The sequence below is a fragment of the Acomys minous genome, assembly GCF_964271855.1.
Source record: "Acomys minous genome assembly, chromosome: 11".
Lineage (NCBI taxonomy): Eukaryota > Metazoa > Chordata > Mammalia > Rodentia > Muridae > Acomys > Acomys minous.
Window position 1 is genome coordinate 70,221,933 of NC_140492.1, and position 18,894 is coordinate 70,240,826.

Sequence of the window (18,894 nt, forward strand, 5' to 3'; positions counted from 1 at the left end):
TCTGCAGCATCCTGTTCCTCAGTCTCAGCACTCCCACAGCCTGCTGCGGGTATACATTATGGAGCATCCCCCTTCCTTCAGCCTCCCCCTCCGCCCTTCCCACCCCTCCCCCCCCCAGGACTACATTCCTTTTCTCTGCTCACCCACCTCCCTCCCGGTCCCACTGCCCACCCTCTCTGCCCCTCCCCTCCCGACTTCCTCAATTCACACTTGCCCTCAAAATTCCAGTCTCTCTGTGGGAAAGGATGCAGTGGGTCCTGGTCCTCTCCTGTTCCCCCCCCCCCTCTCTCTCTCTCTCTGTGTGTGTGTGTGTGTGTGTGTGTGTGTGTGTGTGTTCCAAAGTAGGCCTGGGAAAGGAAAAATGGCTCTGCGTGCAGCTTGGAGAAGCCAAAGGTTTGTGTGTTACTAGGCTTACTGGGAGGGCTGAGATCCCGAGAAACAGCCCCGGGGCCCCAAAGCCTATCCCAAGCCACCTTGACAAATCAGATCCTGTGACCTCTGGGTGGTAGCCTAGGAGAAAGGGGTAGGCAGAAGGCCTGAGAGCCTGCAGGGGCTTCTCTGGGACCAGATAGTGAGGCCTCCTCCCCACAGCAGTGACAGGATTCTCCCATACGGAGATTTGACCCACATTTGGGAACACACCTCCAATAAATCTCCGTTCACGAAGAGTGGAGCAGTTGAGAGTTTTGAGGTGCCTCTTTCCTGCAGACCTCGCTGGCCTGCAGAGGGAGGCCCCGGTGCATTCCCAGAAGGGACATCACTAGAACAGCTCCTGACCAAATGGAACGCTACAGAGAAGGAATCCGGGTGCTTATAGCTTATGGTTCTATAATTCTACTCACGGAGATGAATAAAAATGAAGCCAAATATTAGCCCAAGGCTTTTTGTACAGGCAGCTATCCTTCACGGTGAAAAGTGAGGATGGTACGCTTGCGGGGTGGGGTGTTGCAATCAGGATGTGAAGTGAAAAAAATAAATACATTTTTTTAAAGCGAGAGTCAGCGAGGCAAGTGTGGATGAATACTACAGACCAGAACATGCGTGCTGGTACAGCATGTGCTGGTAGGAACATTCCGAAGACTCTTAAATTATATGTGTGAACTTAAGAGTGAGAGAAATAGAATATAAATATGTATATACGGAATGATCCCGGGCATGCAAAAATAAGAATAGAAGCCTGGAAGGAAGTAAATTGAGAGTGGGAGGCTTTTCTTTAGTGGCGGGGGGGGGGGGCAGGGGGGACGGGAAAGGGTAAAACTGTGTGATGAGAAAATCCAGAGATAGGCTGAGGCCTAAAGGAGTAAACCCCCCTCCAGCCAGCACTCACCTGTAGCTCCCTCCTTCCCCCACCTTACCCGCGCCCTGTAGTGAGGATTCCTAAACACTACAGAATGGGTGTTACTTGGGTATATATGAGTTGTTGTTTTTTAGTTTTGAGATAAAAATCTTGGACTTGCTAAGTAGCTAAAGATGATCTTAAGTTCCTGGTCCTCCTCCATGGTGGGGTTATAGGTGAGCCCCCCCCACCCCCCAGCTACAACACAGCTGTTGTTGTTGATTTTTCCCAGTTTTTGGAGACAGGGTCTCTCTGTGTAGCCTTGGCTGTCCTGGACTCACTATGTAGAACAGGCTGGTCTTGAACTCACAGTGATCCGCCTGCCTCTGCCTCCCGAGTGCTGGGATTAAAGGCGTGTGCCACCATGCCCGCCAGTTTACAACACAGTTTGATTTCTTGCTTTTTTAATTTTCCCTCTTTTTTAGACAAAGCCTCACTATATAGGCCTGGATGGCCCAGAATTCACAGTGATCCTCCTGTTTCTACTTGGATTTTGGAGCACTATGTTGGGCTAGGATAGAGCTTTAGTAGCATGACCTTACTTCACATACATAGCTAACGTATGGATAGCATTTCTATGCTTGTTGTTTGACCAAAATGATGCTTTGGGGGTTTATCTGTGTTGTTAAATCTAGCCCTGTTCATTCAGTAAATGCATTAATATATAAAGAAACCTAAAACAGGGTCCGGGACACAACGCTTCATATTCTTCGCTTACTTATTTTTTTTTCCTAGAATTTATTTTATGTGTGAGGGGCATGGCATGCCAAGGCACGTGTGGAGGTCAGAGGAAGTCGGCTTTCGCCCTCCACCACGGAGGGCATCAGACTTGGTAGCAAATGACTCCGCCCTCTGAGCTCCCTTGCCAGGCCTGCTTAATGTTGATTGTAACGAACAAAATTCATTTTTGTTGCAGAGTAGTGTAATATTGTCAATTAGCTGTATTCAACATGCCAGGTATGGCGGCGTATGGCGGCGTATGGCCTGAGATCCCATCCCTCCAGAGGATGAAGAATTTGAGACCAGCCTCAACTACACGGTGAGACTCTTGTCAAAACAAAGACAAAAGCAACGATGTGGAGCTCTGCACCGTCCTGGTGACGACACTTAGCACATATTCCATTTGTCCTTCATGACAAGGACTCTCTGGTTGGCGTCTCCTTGTGCGCATGCTGTTCCTACAGGCTGCATCACAGGGCTGTGATGCAGAATTACGCGAAGCACGCCTGGCTTCTGGGCTTCCAGGAGATGCCCGGCCTTTCTCCAAAGCGACAAACCACACCAGCAGCTCTTGGCAAGCACCGTTTCCTCCACTTTACTCATGTGGACGGCTGTTATTCTATGATTGCAGCTCGCATTTCTCCGATGAGCGCGGCTTGGAGTTTAGGCATCTGTTCCTTTGCATCTCAGATTCTGCTGCCTTCTTTTTCCGTCTTCTTGACAATTTTCTTTTTGATATTTAAGACACCATCTTGATTTCATTGTGAGGCTTAGTCTTTAAAGGCCCGCTAAGTTACCTAGGTTGGTTTCGAACTCGTGAGTCCTCATGGTCCTCCTGTCTCCTCCTCCAAGTCCCACCATGCCCACCTATGGCTTACTTTATAATTAAAGCAATGAAGTGAATTAACACCGTTTACTTGCCTGCCTATGTCCCCTATCTCCCCCCCCCCTTCCCCTGAACAATACACCCACTACCTGCCGCCAGCCCAGGACCCTCCTGCAAGCTGCTCACACCTCTCTCCGAACAAAGGAAAGCGTTTCTTCTCCCCTTGACTCAGCAACATAAGCAGATTCTACCCAAATTGTACTCTCCTATGCCCACATAGGGGGTGGGGTTTCATCAAGCTGTTCAGGCTGGCCTTGAGCTTGGCTTGCTTTCTGGGGCAGACAGGATGTCGGCTTTTGGTTTTCTGCTCAGCCTCTCAAGTAGCTTGAGTAACAGGCTGGCACCACCAGTCCCAGTCCAATGCCAATTTTTTTTTTCTTTTTGAGACAGGGTTTCTTTGTGTAGTCCCGGCTGTCCTGGACTCACTTTGTAGACCAGGCTGGCCTCGAACTCACAGAGATCTGCCTGCCTCTGCCTCCCAAGTGCTGGGATTAAAGGTCTGTGCTATCACTGCCTGGCAGCTAATTTTAGTAATGTAAGTATGTAGCCCATTAGAAAATGGTGGAAAGACATAAAACACAAATAATATTGGAAATTAGAAAAACAACATATTGACAGACACGAAAGAAAGAAAAATAATTATAAAACATTATTGTGTAGGACTCTATAGCAGCTTTCTTGAACATCTGAGAAAATTGTTCCTGAAAACATATGACTGACAACAAATAAAATACAGAATTTAAGCACACCAGTTTGGATAGTAGAAACTGGAAAAATAAAAGTAATCTAGGAGATAGTCTCACGTAGCCCAGGCTAGCCCCAAGCTCTTTATGTAGCTGAGGCTGGTCTTGAACTCCTGATCCTATTGCCTGCACCTCCCGGGCACTGGAATTAAAGTGTGCACCACTATGGCCAGCATGAGGAGGATTCTAAAATAAGACAGAATAATCACCAGTAGTTAATAGCAAATCTTGCTAAAGCCACAAAGCTCTCAGATTATTCCTATAAATATCAGCTATCAGGAAGGAAGGAATGCATCCCAGGATCATTCAGCCTTGTTTTAAAGCTTGGCTGCATTGAGAAGGGAAAACAAAAACAAAACAAAACAACAAACAAACAAACTCTTTATTTGTGAATGATGTCCTTATATGTTGACTAGAATCTAAAAGACAAAAAATCTGGATGTGGTGGCATACCCATGTTCCCAACACTCAGGACGCTGAGGCAGGAGGATCAAGAGTTTAAGACCAGGTTAGGCCGGGTGTGGTGGCGCACGCCTTTAATCCCAGCACTCAGGAGGCAGAGGCAGGCAGATCGCTGTGAGTTCGAGGCCAGCCTGGTCTACAAAGTGAGTCCAGGACAGTCAAGGCTACACAGAGAAACCCTGTCTCGAGAAACAAACAAACAAAAAGACCAGGTTAGACTACAGAGTGACAGCTCATCTCAAATTAAAAAAAAAAAAAAACAACCAAAACCTAACTGAAACAAAAATAAAATAAATATGCAAGATATTTAAAGAATGTAATACACAGGGCTAGAGAGACAGCTCAGTGGTTAAGAGCGCCGCCTGCTCTTCCAAAGGTCCTGAGTTCAATTCCCAGCAACCACGTGGTGGCTCACAACCATCTATAATGTGATCTGATACCCTCTTCTGCAGATAAAGCATTCATATGCAATAAATAAAATAAATAAATCCTTTTTTAAAAAGAGAGATTGTAATACACATTATGCTGGAAGTAAAGAAATGGTGGTTAGGAGAAGCGAAAGCCCTGACTCCAGCTGGCTTGGCTCAGAAAGGCTAGCCATCTGAAGGAGATACCAAGCTAAGGCCTTCCGCGGGGCGGTGGCAACCCAGAGAGCAGGAATGTGTGGGGCCACCAAGGAACAGCAAGAAAGCCGTAGCTGCACTTACATGGAGCACCAAAGAATGAATGAAGGTGGGACCCCACTCAGAGGACTAGAAGCCATTGAAGACCTTCAAGCACATTTATACTTTTATGGTGTGTGTTGTTGTTGGGGGGGGGGGACGGGAGAAGGGGGGGTGCGGGGAGAGGGAGAAGGAGAGAAGTGGGTGTGGAACTTAGAGCTTTGTAGTGCTAAGGACACACTTTATCTCTAAGCTAAACCTCCAGTTCTGAGTCTCCTCCATGCCTCCGCCCGCGCCAACCGGAGGACCTGGCTGTGTGGAAGGAGAGAACTGAGAAGAGAGAGGGACAGCACCAGGGAGAGGATAGAGGCGACCTCCGCGTGCCCGCCGAGGCTGACCCATGGCACACTCCTCCAGGTCTGCCCCTGGCACGCTGCATCCCCTGAGCTGAAGACCACCCAGATCCCATAGCAGGGACAGTGCGCAACCTCAAAGGAGAAGTTCAAAATCCTCTCACTAGAGGGCACAGGCGCGCTTCGCAGAACCGAGAGACTCGGGCGGAGCTTTCAGGACTGGACCAGGCTGCTGGGGTGTGCAAAGGCTCCGCGTGGGCCCTCCAAGCTCCTCCGCACGCATTCACCCATGCACCCCAGGGGCCAGATCCACAGGAGCTGAGCCAGCCGTGCCAAACGACGGGGTGACAGATGTCAATCGCTTCAAATCCTGAGCTTGACTGTCTTTATGCCTCTCAAGTCTGCATTCCACATGGTCTCTTCCTGATTGTTAATTAACTCTTTTATTGAATTCTTAGTTGGCTGCGGCAGCACTGTTTGCACTTCTATATCTAGGTTGCTCAAAAACAAAACAAAGACAAAACGAAAGACCCCCACAAAAACAAAAACAAAACCTCCAGTGTTGGTTTCAAAATTTCCATACTCTTACATAAAAATGTAAATTCAGCCTTTGTTACCATGGACACAGTCAGCATCATTTCACTTAGCCTGTATCAAATAAGCGTAGAATCTGGGATGCTCGGGATTTGATTCTGTAGTCCACGGGCTCCATTTTGTCCCCGTTTTGCTTGTTTGTTTGTTTTTTTGTTGTTATTGTTCTGTGTTGTTCTGGTGTGTGTGTGTGTGTGTGTGTGTGTGTGTGTGTGTGTGTGTTCTCTCCTGTGCTTTCCAGCCATCTATTTGGAAGTACCATTTTGAGAGCTAATTTGAGAAAGGATCTTTCTTCTTTCTCCCAACACCTGAGGGCACTAGGCAACCTGGAATGGGGTTTGAGAACGTCCTGTATTACTTGGAATCGGTACCCGCTCCTGTGTGCAGACACAGCCCAGGTACCCACACCCGTGTGCAGACACAGGGTACCCGCTCCTGTGTGCAGACACAGACCAGGGCAAAGGATTCACTTAGCTGGATGGCAAACACTACCGGCACTCTGGTTCTAGCAGGCCCTGCAAAATGTGACTCTTGTCATGGTGGTGTCAGGGGTGGTGTCAGGGGTCGGGTGGGCAGTCTCCAGCGCAGCCTGAAGCTTGGCCTGTGAGTTGCCTCCCCTGTTTCCCCCGACCTCACGGGTGACCTCACCGCAGTGAGGTTCCTCTCTCTGTCCTACCCTTCTATCATTCTTTCAAAAGTGTTCTTGTAGCTGGACATCTCACACCTTTAATCCCCGCACTCAGGAGGCAGAGTCAGGCCAAGTCTGGTGAGCTCAAGGCCAGCCTGGCCTACAGAGTTGAGTTCCAGGACAGCCAGAGCTCTGTGAGAGATGCAGTCTCAAAAAACAAAACAAGACAAAAAATAAAAAATCCTTGTCAGTAGGTGTCCATTGGGCACGACAATGGGCTTCTTGGGACACTTTCAGGTACATAATGTGTTTCAACAAGCCTCATCCACTTACTTGTTTCTGCTGCTCCCTGTTCCTTGTCAACTAACCCCTGACACTCCCATGTGTCTCCCCCTCCCCCACCCCAGACAGGGTTTCTCTGTGTAGCCTTGGCTGTCCTGGACTCCATTTGTAGACCAGGCTGGCCTCAAACTCACAGCGATCCCCCTGCCTCTGCCTCCTGAGTGCTGGGATTAAAGGCGTGCACCACCACTCCCAGCATGACAACTATTTCTAAGTGTCTAGTTGTCTCTCTCATACCCCATCTACTGCTTGAACTTGGATTCTTTTTTTTTTTTTTTAATTCACTCACTCTTAAGCTTCACAAGAGCAACCACTAGAGGTCGCCAGACCTGTGCCTTGGGCCCAGCTTAGAGGCCATTGCCCTATCTCCCCGTGTCCATCTACATAGCAGGCGTCTCTGCTCTGATGCTAGCGCTCCTGTGTGGGGAGCTGGTACAGACCTCCACAGGCTCTTCTGTGAGTGAGCTTTTCCGGCACAAGCTATCTAGGAAGAGGTGTGTTCTGACAAGGTCACACGGACACCAACACATGCTTTCACCACCATGCCAACTCAGATTTGTCTAACTGTACACACGGGGTCTCTACCTGTGTACGGAGAGCTGTGAGCTTACCTTGTATGTCATTAAGATTCTCCGGGGACTGCCTCTGACGTGAACTCTGGTGCCCTCGATTTGCTCACTTCCCCTTGGTGGGGAGGCCCGGCGGCACACAGAGGAAAGGGAAGCAGGCTATCGGGGTGAGACCTGATAGGCTGTGGTCATACGGTGAGTGAAGAGGTCCCCTTCTGTCAGAGGTCTAAAGGAGAGGAATAGGGCGGAGGAGGGAGGGACGGAAGGAGGGAGGGAGGGAAGAGGAAGATACAAGTAAAGGAATAACAATCAGGATATAATATGTATAAATTATAATACATTTTTAAAAAACATAGTATTAAAAAAAAGGACTGTGTACTTATCTTCTCTTTCCATATCTCATGATCGTTTTCATTTGCCTGAGCTGAAGAGCTTTGATTCTTCTTCTTTTTCTTTCTCTTGCATATTATTGTTGGCACAGGCTTATTTTATTTATTCACTTATTCTCCTTTATCCATAGGCCTCGGCTCCTTCTCCTCTCTCCAAGGGTAACTTTTATTGTGGTAACAGACACTATCTAGTTGTTCTTTTTTTTTTTTTAAGATTTATCTATTTATTATGTATACAGTGTTCTGCCTGCATGCACACCAAACGAGGGCACCAGATCTCATTATGAGCCACCTTGTGGTTGGTGGGAATTGAACTCAGGACCTTTGAAATAGCAAATGGTGGGCTGATGCTCTTAACCTCTGAGCCATCTCTCCAGCCCCTATCAGCTTCTTCTTAATCCTTCCCCTACAGAAACCTTTTGCTGTGAGCATCTCTGTATTTTCTTATGGGCTGGGTGGGGATTTCCTGTAGAGAGGATTGCTAAGGCAGAGGCTGACACGACACATGTGAAGGGCCCGGTTCTGTCCAGGACAGCCAGAATCCAACAGGACCACACCTTCTAATCCTTTTCACAGCTGTCTACCCTTTAGTGATGCAAGACTGACATCTACGGACACTAAGCCCTTCCAGCTTACCTTTCAAACAGAGACACTTCAACACACACACGTGCTGGGTTATCTGCAGCGCTCAATTCTTTAGTATCTTTTCATGTGCTTATCAGCTCAGATTTCTCACCTATTTGCCTGCAGCTGGCTTGCCCATTTTTTTTTCTTTTTTAAAAAATATTTATTTTATGTGCATGTATCTGAGTGCTTGTCTGCATACCACAATGAGTACAGAGTCTGCGGTGGTCAGAAGAGGTCATCGGATCTTCTAGAACTGGAGTTACAGACTGTTGCTAGTCACCATATGTGTGCTTGGACCCATTTTTCTACTGAAGCTACTGTCTTCGTAACTGCTCTGTTGCTGTGAAGAGACACCATGGCCACACCTTCATGTACTGCCACCATCTGGTGACCACGCATCCAATTATAAGAGCCTATGGGGGCCATTCTTAGTTTTCCCTTACGGCTCTGCAGGAATCTTTCTGTGTAGTTTAGAGTAGCTTCAGCATCGTGTTGCCTTTAGGTATTGCAGTATCTTCTTTCATTCACTGCTGCCAATTGATTTTTGCCCCAGTGTCCTTCATAGGACAAACATTCTTCATTTTATGTAGCTAAGTTTATTAAATTAGTTAATCATTTCCCCCATGGGAGTTGAGCTTTTATTTTGTTTGTTTGTTTTGTTTTTTTGAGACAGGGTTTCCCTGTGTAGGCCCTCGGCTGTCTGTCCTAGACTCTGTAGATTGGGCTAGCCTTGAACTCACAGTAATCCACCTGCCTCTGCCTCCCGAGTGCTGGGACTTGAACTTTTGAGTCCTTAGGAAGCTCAGTCACGATCCTGTAATGTAACCTTTTCCATTTTCATCTCCTAACTACTTGGTTTTTTTTCCCCTCAGTTTACTCTTACAGACCATTTTCCTACATAGCATTAGGTAGGTATATAATTTTATGTACCTCCATAATGTGCGGTGCCATGTTAAGGCTCTTGTAACCAGGCAGGATGTTTTAGGGTTTCTATTGCTAAAATAAAACACCTTGACTGAAAGCAACTTGGGGAAGAAAGGGTTTGTTTCAGCTCACAGCTCTCCATCACACTCGGTCACTGAAGGAAGAAGTCAGGGCAGGAAGTCAAGGCAGGAACGGGAAGCAGAAGCCGTGGAGGATGCTGCTCACTGGCTTCTCCTCATGGCTTGCTCAGCCTGCTTTCTCTATGACTCAGGACCAGCTGCTCATGGGTGAGCTCTAGCTTGACTTCCTAGCCGTGGAGGATGCTGCTCACTGGCTTGCTCCTCATGGCTTGCTCAGCCTGCTTTCTCTATGACTCAGGACCAGCTGCTCAGGGGTGAGCTCAGCTTGACGTCCTATCCTACAAGCCATCTTCCTTGATTTAAGAGGCTATTAGGCTCCTTGCAGGTTTCTCTGGATGTCTGATGAGGAGGGCATTGTGGGAAGAGCCATTCCAGTCTCATGTAACTGCTGTCTGGGTGTATGCCAGTGAGGACCTAAGAGTTTTATTTGCATCTTTCTTACCAGTGGCAACACATTGGCTTGTGCTCTTCCCTTGGTCTTTTTTTTTTTTTTTTTTTAAACACTAAACAAACCATACCTACACCTGACTTCTGCAATACAGGCCCAAGGTGGATGGGAGAACACTGAGAATTCTGTAAGAAAAACTGAGAGGAGAAATAGCTGAGCAACATACCTGTACATAAGGTTGTGGAACGTGTGTGTGTGTGTGTGTGTGTGTGTGTGTGTGTGTGTGTGTGTGTGTGTGTGTATGTGTGTGTGTGTGTTGATATATGTTATCCATACAGAGAAACTCACAGCTCAGCGAGTTTCCCCCCAAATTACCTGTGTATCCAGCATCTGATCAAGAAATAGAATTTTATTAGGATCCCAGAAATAACTGCAAAAGTCCTCCAAAAGGGAGAAAAATGGATCAATTTGGTATTTACTGATGGAGACATATTTGGATGGCTGACCTTGTTAGGGCTGTCAGATGCCATCTCTTGGAGACTCCATCTCACCGTCACCAGACAATCAAGTTCTGAGATAAATGAGCTCTGAGCTCCAGACTGCATCAGATTAGATCAGTTGGCTTTCAGCTCATGCACTTATTATATGTGGGGTCATGTGCGGGATCGTGTGTGTGTGTGTGTGTGTGTGTGTGTGTGTGTGTGTGTGTGTGTGTTGTGTGTCTGTGTATGTGTGATGTGTCTGTGTGTGTGTGTCTTTGTGTCTGTGTGTGTGGTGTGTTGTCTGTGTGGGAGTGCCCAAGAAGAGAAGAGGGTGTCAATCCCCCAGAGCTGAAGTTATGGGCAGTTGTGAACTGCCCCCAGGTAGGTGTTGGGACCAAACTTGAGTCCTCTTAAAGAGCAGATAAAAGTTCTTAATGATCGAGCCATTTCTCCATTCCCCCTGCGGAGGGACTTAAATAAAAGGAATATTTATATGATGCCTGGCACCAGCAGTCAGTAGTAGAGTCAGCCCACTTTTCTTATGCCAAAGCCCCTCGGTTCTTCCCTTTTCCCCTAGGGACTGGGCTGTGGGGCTTAATGAGGAAGGGCAAGCTGGACCTGCCATGTGGCACAGCAGCTGAAATCTCAGTCCCAGTAAACTTCAGTCGGGAGCACTGTGAGATGACTGAAAACCACATTACTTAGAGGTTCCACCCTGGGAGTGGCTCAGATCTACTTTTCTTGCACACGGGTGGCAGCGCCAGGCTCCTGGAGGCCCAGAGAATCCCTTAGAGGTGTCTGAGCTAGTGGAGGTGTATCTCACCTGTCAGTTCTGGTCCTGCCCAACTCAACACACACAAAAGCCATGGGAAGGACATCTGGTGCCAGCCACACGCTTCCTTGTCCACTCAGTCTACCACACGGTGCTGCCATTCTCGACCCTGATGTGGGAACAGAGAGTCCTCAAGCACCCCACGCTCCCGTGAAAGCTGTGGGGACACACGCTGTTTCAGCAGGTATCCTATGAAGCAACGGCAGAGGTGGTTGGCCCCGCCATTAGCGCTGTTGGTGAATCCTTCTACCCCGCTGGGACCAACCATCTGAGGGTAATAGACCGGAAGGACCCTCAGCGGCCATTTCTCTTCAAGGATTCCTGGCAGCATATAACCATTATTTGGCTTCTTTCTTCTCAGCGGTGTGGTGGACATTGTGAGTCGGTCACACTTGTGGAGTTGGAGTGTGAGACTGGAACGTGCAGAAGACCTGGTCTTTTATGTGGTGGCACTGGTATTGAGAGCCCACATTGAGAACAAAACTCCTTGGGAGATTTGGGCGTATTTTCTGCTACTATTTCTTGCCTTCTTGCTTGCTCTGTGGAGATCTGGCTCCCCAGCAATGTCCCACTCTGGCTCCTCAAGGGCTGGCTGGGGCTGGTGTTCAGCACCTGGCTGCTGCAGATCTCTGAGATGTATATACTTCTCACTGGACAGCCCCGGTGGGCAGACAAGGCTAAGAACCTGGTATTTGTAACCATCTTCTTCTGTTGGTACCTGGCCTTGCTGCTTGCCATCTATGGCCTCTGCAGACTCTGGCATTGTCACTATTTTTCCTGGACAAAGACTCCTGGTGCTAGGTACCAGCGGTGCCCTATGGAACCCAGTGGTGAAGGACTAGAAAAGCTCAGAGCAGAGGCCATGCCACCGGATGGAGGTGTGTAGGAACCGGAGCTGTCTTGACTGCATATTCACAGTTTCACAGTCCCAGCCTGGAGTCCACAGTACAGCTTTCCAACCTAGGATCTATCTTCCTTATCCCCAAATAAGCCCTCCAGCTCCAAGGATGACTTCTTGGTTATCACCTCAGGTCAGTCTCTCACCTGTTCCCTCATCCATATGGTTTCTGGTCATGCATGTATAAAGAACGAAATAGTGCTTTTCTATAACAGCTCTGAGTAGCTTTTCTGAGAGAGAGAGAGAGAGAGAGAGAGAGAGAGAGAGAGAGAGAGAGAGGAGAAATTCTTAAAGGTAGTTGTAATAAGGTGATTAAAATGTAAGTATAGGGCTGATGATAGGGCTCGAGGCACCTGTCACAAGCCTGTGGACCCAAGATCTATCCCTGCGACCCAAAGTATAGAAGAGGTGTGACTCTTGAAAGTTGTCCCCTGGCAGTCCTGTGGTACACAACACATTAAAAATAAAGTGCATCCTGAGTGTGCTTGGGAACTTGGGCGGGAGGCAATCTCTAGCCCTGCAAAATAAAAAAAGCAAGCAAATAGCTTAAAGTGGCTTGGTTTTTGCTGGGACACAAAACAGCTTGTTACAGCTTCTTCAGAGAATCTGTGAGTGCTTCTGGGAGAGAAGGCAAAATAAATAAATAAATAAATAAATAAAAAAAAAAAATAAAAAAAATAAAAATAAAAATAAAAATAAAAAACTAAATGAAAAGGCTGGCTCTTCCCTGAGGAGAACGAGGGTAGGTGAAGGATAGCCACAAAGTGGGCATGGGTACCAGTGATCTGTATGTCTGCCTTCAGATGAGATGCTGACACCCAACATCTGGACGTCTGAAGACACGGCAGGGTAGGAGGAGGCTGCAGTCAGGTGTGTGGAGGAAGGACAGATGAGAGAGATAAGAGAAGTGGACACCCGGAAGCTGCTGCTGAATTTACCTTTCCCATACAGTCAGGCAGGAATACGCTCCTTGAGGGCCCAAAAGCTTCTGGAAGCACAGAGTTTTTTGCAGACAGTAGGCAAGACAGCCATTTTAAAGTACCACAGGTACCCCGAAAAGAAGCAGTGCCATGCAGGGCATGGACAATGGTCTCTGGAGATCGGCAGAGAGGGGAGCAGAGGCTCTACCAGTCCACGCTGGCCTGGTGTGGGAAGACTCACCATAGCAGATGCCCCCTCGACCCCGCCTCATGCTCCTGAACATCCAGGCCTCTGGCCCTAACCCTGCCCGCCCCAGCCCCCACCCCAGCCTCTGTCCCCAGCACAGCAGAAATCAATCAAAGCAGAAACCATTTTCTATCCCCAAACGCCTGGAGCCAGAACTTGATTCTCCCTAAGACTTAGAAAAGTTAAGCTTTAAGGTTCTACATGACCCTGAGGGCAGCATTCATATTATCATTGGTAATTTGTATTATCACTGAACATTCACAAAAGTGAGGGTTTAAATTGTCTCTCTCTCTCTCTCTCTCTCTCTCTCTCTCTCTCTCTCTCTCTCTCTCTCCTCTCTCTCAAAACTGTTCTCCAAGTTGAGTTAGCTTTGCACTCGCTAGAACCTGGCCCTGCCTCATCTCACCCTTAGCACAGCCTGTCAGGATGCGCCAAAGCCCTCTCTCCTAGGTTGACAGCATTGTAAGCAGACAACGTTAAAACTTGTCTTCATATAACCTGGAAGCAAAGGCTTAGGATGTGGACTGCATCACACGCAAATTGAGGGTCACTTGCTAAAATAAAAACGAACGTCTTGGCAGTAGCTAAGGGGTGATGTGCTTGCATATTATGCCAGGAGGCCCTGGGTTCCATCCCTAGGACCACACAAACAAATGAAGGTGCGTGTTAGCAGATCTCAAAGCGTGCTTTAGAAAAAGGAATCAGAGTTAGTCTGGAGCAGGAGGCAGGCAACTTTACCCATGTTGACATCTTAGCCCTCTGTGTTGAGTGTGGGGTTTGTCTGCACACCTGGACTTCTGGAGTGAATTGGTCACTGTTCTCTGAAGAAAACAGGATATTGAGATGGATAGACAGACGGACAGAAAAACACTGCAAGTCCAACATCTGCCAGACAGGGTAGTAGGCTGGAGAGCAGAGGCAAGTTGAGGCCAAATTTTTTTTTAAAAGATTTATTTATTATGTATACAGTGCTCTGCCTGCATGCCAGAAGAGGGCACCAGATCTCTTTACAGATGGTTGTGAACCACCATGTGGTTGCTGGGAATTGAACTCAGGACCTTTGGAAGAGCAGCCAGTGCTCTTAACCTCTGAGCCATTTCTCCAGCCCCTGAGGCTGAATTTTTGAGTTCCTAAGCTTTGTACAAATAGAGATTTTCCCTGGGGGAAGTGGGGGGCACTTAGTTTTTTTCTAAGACGTTCAATAGCTACACAAGGTCCATGTTCAATGTAAAAGCCAATCTTTTCACTCAAATGCTGGGTTTTTGAGACAGGATTTCTCTGTGCAGCCCTGGCTGTCCTAGAACTCCTCTGTAGACCAGGCTGGCGTCGAACTCAGAGATCTGGCATTAAAGGCATGCACCACCCAGCTTCAAATGTTGTTTTAAATGATAATCACACCTGAAAAAATACCATCTACAAGGATATGTGACCAAACTGGGCAAAACAGCCTAGCGTAGATGACATAAAATTGACTTGCACACCGGGAATATCAGAACATGGATCACTCAGACATGATTTCTATTAGCTTGTAATTTTGGCATGCTTTCCAAAATAACAATAGTAATTTCATTTTACAGGCATTTCATCATTAAGGCTATGATTACTGTATTAATATACTTGTAATCTTACCTGAACTTTGTTTCCAAGCTTTACCTAGTGGGGGACAGGTTTATGTATAGGTGACAGTTAACCTTTAAAGATTAAATATTAATGTTCAAGAATTTTTAATTAAATTAAATTAATCATATTAATTAATAACCAATAAAATTAAAGAATTAATACTTTAATAACTAAATTAAGTGATTAATAACTCAATTATTAAATGAAATAATCAACAATTTAAAAATAGATTTAATAATTGATGGGTTAATTATTAAATTAAACAATAAATTTAAATTAATAACCAATAAAGTTTTAAAATTAGTACTTTAATTATTAAATTAAATTATTATTAACTCAATTATTAAATTAAATAATCAACAATTTACTTATTAGATTTGATAATTGCCGGTATAACTATTAAATTAAACAATTAATAAATTTAAATATTTAAGAAAAATATTACTACGCATTTTACATTTTAGACATCTTAGAAAATGTTGAAAAGTATTTTGAAACTTACCCAGTGCTGTAATCCCAGAATAATTGTTGCCAAGAGGGCTGGATGGGTGGATGACACAGCTTTCTTGGTGACAAGCCAGATCATGCTTGGTGGCCAAGGCGAGATAAGTCAAAAGGCTTAGAGGCAAAGATCCTAAAGATGAAGAAACCAAGATTGGGAATCTAGTGTTGTGGGAAGGAATTGAGGAAGGATGTCCATGAACCAGGACATGACAGCCCCAGATTGGATATTCCTCAGTAAATTCTCAGAGGTCCCTTCTTGACATGGAGAAGGAAGGCGCCCAAGACAGTATGACTTTCAGAGGCAGGTTAAACAGAAGAGTTAGGGTGGAAAACAGTTGTGGTAACTCACACCTGTAATCCCAGCCGCTGAAGGGATCAGCAGCTGAGGTCACCCCTGTTTCAAAAATAGCAAATAAAAGGAGGCACGGAGCTGGCTCAGTGTGCTCTGCCAGAGTGAGGCCTCTTCCCCCAGCACTGAGGCAAAGACAGGCAGACTTCACTGAACCATACAGCCTAGCAGAAACTGTGAGCCTCTGCCTCAGAGCAATGGGGTGGAGAGTGACAGAGGGAGACACCCAGTGTCTTGTCCTGGCCTCCGCACGGGTACACAACTCACTCACGTGCGTGCACTAAACACAATGCACATGTGTGTTTGCACATGCATGTGCACACACTGGTAAAAACTTGAGACCAGTTAAATTTAACAAAGTACACTGAACAACAGCAACAACAACAACAACAACAACAAAATTGTGAGCCAGGCAGCCTTCCAGACCAAAGATGCTTCAGACTGTCTCCCTCCCATTGCAGGTTGCATTTATAGCCAGAGAACAGGAAATGGCACACAGAAATAGCCTGACGAGGGACTTGGGTTCAGCCAAAAGTGCCTGACATGCAAGTGTGAGCCCAGCATCCACAGAGAAGACCCCCCACCCCCCGCCCCCGCCATCTGTAATCCCAGAACTGGAAGAGCACAGACAAGAGGGTTTCTGAGCTAACTAGCCACGGAATCTAGCCAATTAACATGCTCCAGATTAAATGAGAGACCCCCATCTCAAAAACTAAGGTGGAAAGCAACAAGCAAGACACTTAGAGTTCAAATCTAGCCTCCCCACGCATATGCACATACATGCACATAGATCCGCACGCACGCACACACCCACACAACATGTATATATATCCCCTCTTCCCCCAACACAAGAAGGCAATCATAAGCTCATTGGCCGAAGTTGTCACTTACTTCCTATGGTCATATTTTACAAGCTTTTTTTTTTAACATTTACTTATTGATCTGTGTGTACACGGATGTGTGAGTGCACACACGAGCACCAGTGGATGACATGTGCACATGAAGGACAGAGGACGACGACTTTGGAGGGTCGGTTCCCAGGGATCAATTCTCTCTTTCTACGGTGTGGGTCCCAGGATTAAACTCAGGTCCTCAGCCTTGGTGGTGCTAGACTCAGACCGTCAGAGTCTATTCCTGGAAGCCCAGTGAGAGTCAGAGTCCAGAGTCGATGCAAAAAGCAAAGGAGTTTTATTGAGCCGACGCGCCAGGGTCCACCAAGCTCAGAAGAGTTGAGGACCCCGAGTAGCCAAAGCAGTGGGTTTAAATACCCTTTGCAGAAGCACAATTCAGCAACAGCAATTAGTACAAACCTAACTGGCTAACAACATTAACCTTTAAGGGCACTGGGTAGATTGAATGGAGAGGGGGAAGGAGTGAGGGAGGCAGCCCGGAGGTCGTTGGCCTTAGCATATGTTAGGGTGAGATAGGGGTGGGCATGAAGGTGTGGTTATTCTAGGAACTATCTTGAGCTAGCGGGTTCCAAGTAGGGTGGGGTAGAAGCAGTGGGGTGCAGCAGTGGAAATTTTTCTTAACTTGACCTATTTGGCTACTTTCAGCAGCAAACACATAAATAATATGGCTGAGTTATAGCTAACCCAAGCTAACATGGATTCTTCAGTGGCAGGCCCTTTAACCCACAGAACTGTGTCATGGGGCCCATGTACAGGCAGAGTTTGGGCAGTTTTTAGCCTCTGGTTGACTAGAGTTGTTCAGCTGCTATGATTGGCTAAGACTAAGCTGCTTGGTTACAGACTTATAGTCAGGTTATATTACAGTTTTGTTTATAGGTAAAATTGGGTTGCTCTTTATTATACAGGGAGTCTGTTTTAGGTCAAACTTACTAAGCTTTTTTTTCCAAGATTGAGAGAGACATGTCCCGTTCCACGGAACATATCAAATCAGGGTTCCACCTGAAAGAGAGGGTGAGTGGAGAGAGATAGGACAGAGGCACTCGGAGATGAGGCCAAGATGAAAATCCGATCAAGGCCTCCTTTAATCTGAGGGAGTACAGGCTTTTATACTGAACACAGATAAGTCTCTTGTTACAGGATCTTGTTACAAGCCCTCAGGCGGGCTGGGAAGAGAGCAGAGCCTGGAGAAAGGCCTTTGTCTCTCTCAGTGGGAGGCAATCCAAACACTGAGGTGCAGCAGAGCTCCCAGCAGCATAAGCAACACGAAGGGCTCTCCCAGCAGGGGCCGGTGACTCAAAAGGCTAGCTTTTGCACTCACTGAGTCACAGTGCAGAAATGTGGCTCCTGACATAGACAGAGAGACAGAGAGTGCGCAAGAGAGCCACCACCACCACGAGAGAGCAGGCTTTGTATCATTTCTTTGGTGAAGTACGAGGTTTATACTACGGATTCTATTCAGCATAGCACACTTAACAAAGAGCACAGAGGAGGCAGGTACCACAAATTAAGAATTCTCCACTCACAACACAGACCACTTTCTTTTTTTAAAAAAATATTTATTTATTATTTATACAGTATTCTGCCCATATATGTGCCTGGCCACCACAGGAAGGCACTAGATCTCCTTACAGATGGTTGTGAGCCCCCATGTAGTTGCTGGGAATTGAACTCAGGACCTTTGGAAGAGCAGACAGTGCTCTTAACCTCTGAGCCATCTCTCCAGACCACAGACCACTTTCTAACTCTGTCCCAGACAGAACTGCTTGGTTCAAGCTAAGGGATCTGGCCCAAAGGTGCAGGCCGGTGTCCAAACAGAGAGATGTGTAGTGACTTGTCCCAAATCACACAGTAATGAGTCGAAATAGAAAGCTTGACAATAATTAACATGCCACCCGTGAGCTAGTTGAGTCTCAGATGATTTTCACTTCTCCTTCGTAAACTTCAGTTGGGTTTTTGTTTAGCATTTTGCACTAATCTTATAGTTTAGGATCTTAAATATTATTATAAGGCTGATGATATACAGTTGCAATCCCAACATGTGGAAGGCTGAGGCAGGAGGATGAGTCCAAGGATAGCCTAGGCTTATGATGAGAGCTTGTCCTCCAGACAAACTCTTGAGTACCGAGGCTGTACTACAGCAGCATCAGCTGAGATTCTCCTACAGCGTGTTCTCCACACGTCCTACGCGCCTCAAACTAACTCAGCAATCCACTCTAATGGCTTTTTCTCATCTCCTGGCTCATTCCATCTTCACCTGAGTTCTCTCTCTGCAACCCATCTCTCTATGACTGTCCTGGTAAAACTGCCTCCCCTCTGAAAAACTGCCTCTTAAGTAGTTTCCCTTTCCACTGTCTTCTTGTGAGAGTTGGGC

The 18,894-nt window shown here is 46.7% G+C and overlaps 1 pseudogene across 1 annotated transcript; it reads left to right on the top strand.

Annotated features, from left to right (window-relative positions):
• The first annotated feature begins 2,295 nt into the window (after nt 1-2,295).
• Nucleotides 2,296-11,960, top strand: LOC311608822 (transmembrane epididymal protein 1-like; annotated as a pseudogene). The gene is made up of 4 exons: nt 2,296-2,375; nt 2,521-2,630; nt 10,820-10,896; nt 11,259-11,960. The product of its transcript is annotated as a transmembrane epididymal protein 1-like (transcript).
• The last annotated feature ends 6,934 nt before the right edge of the window (nt 11,961-18,894 follow it).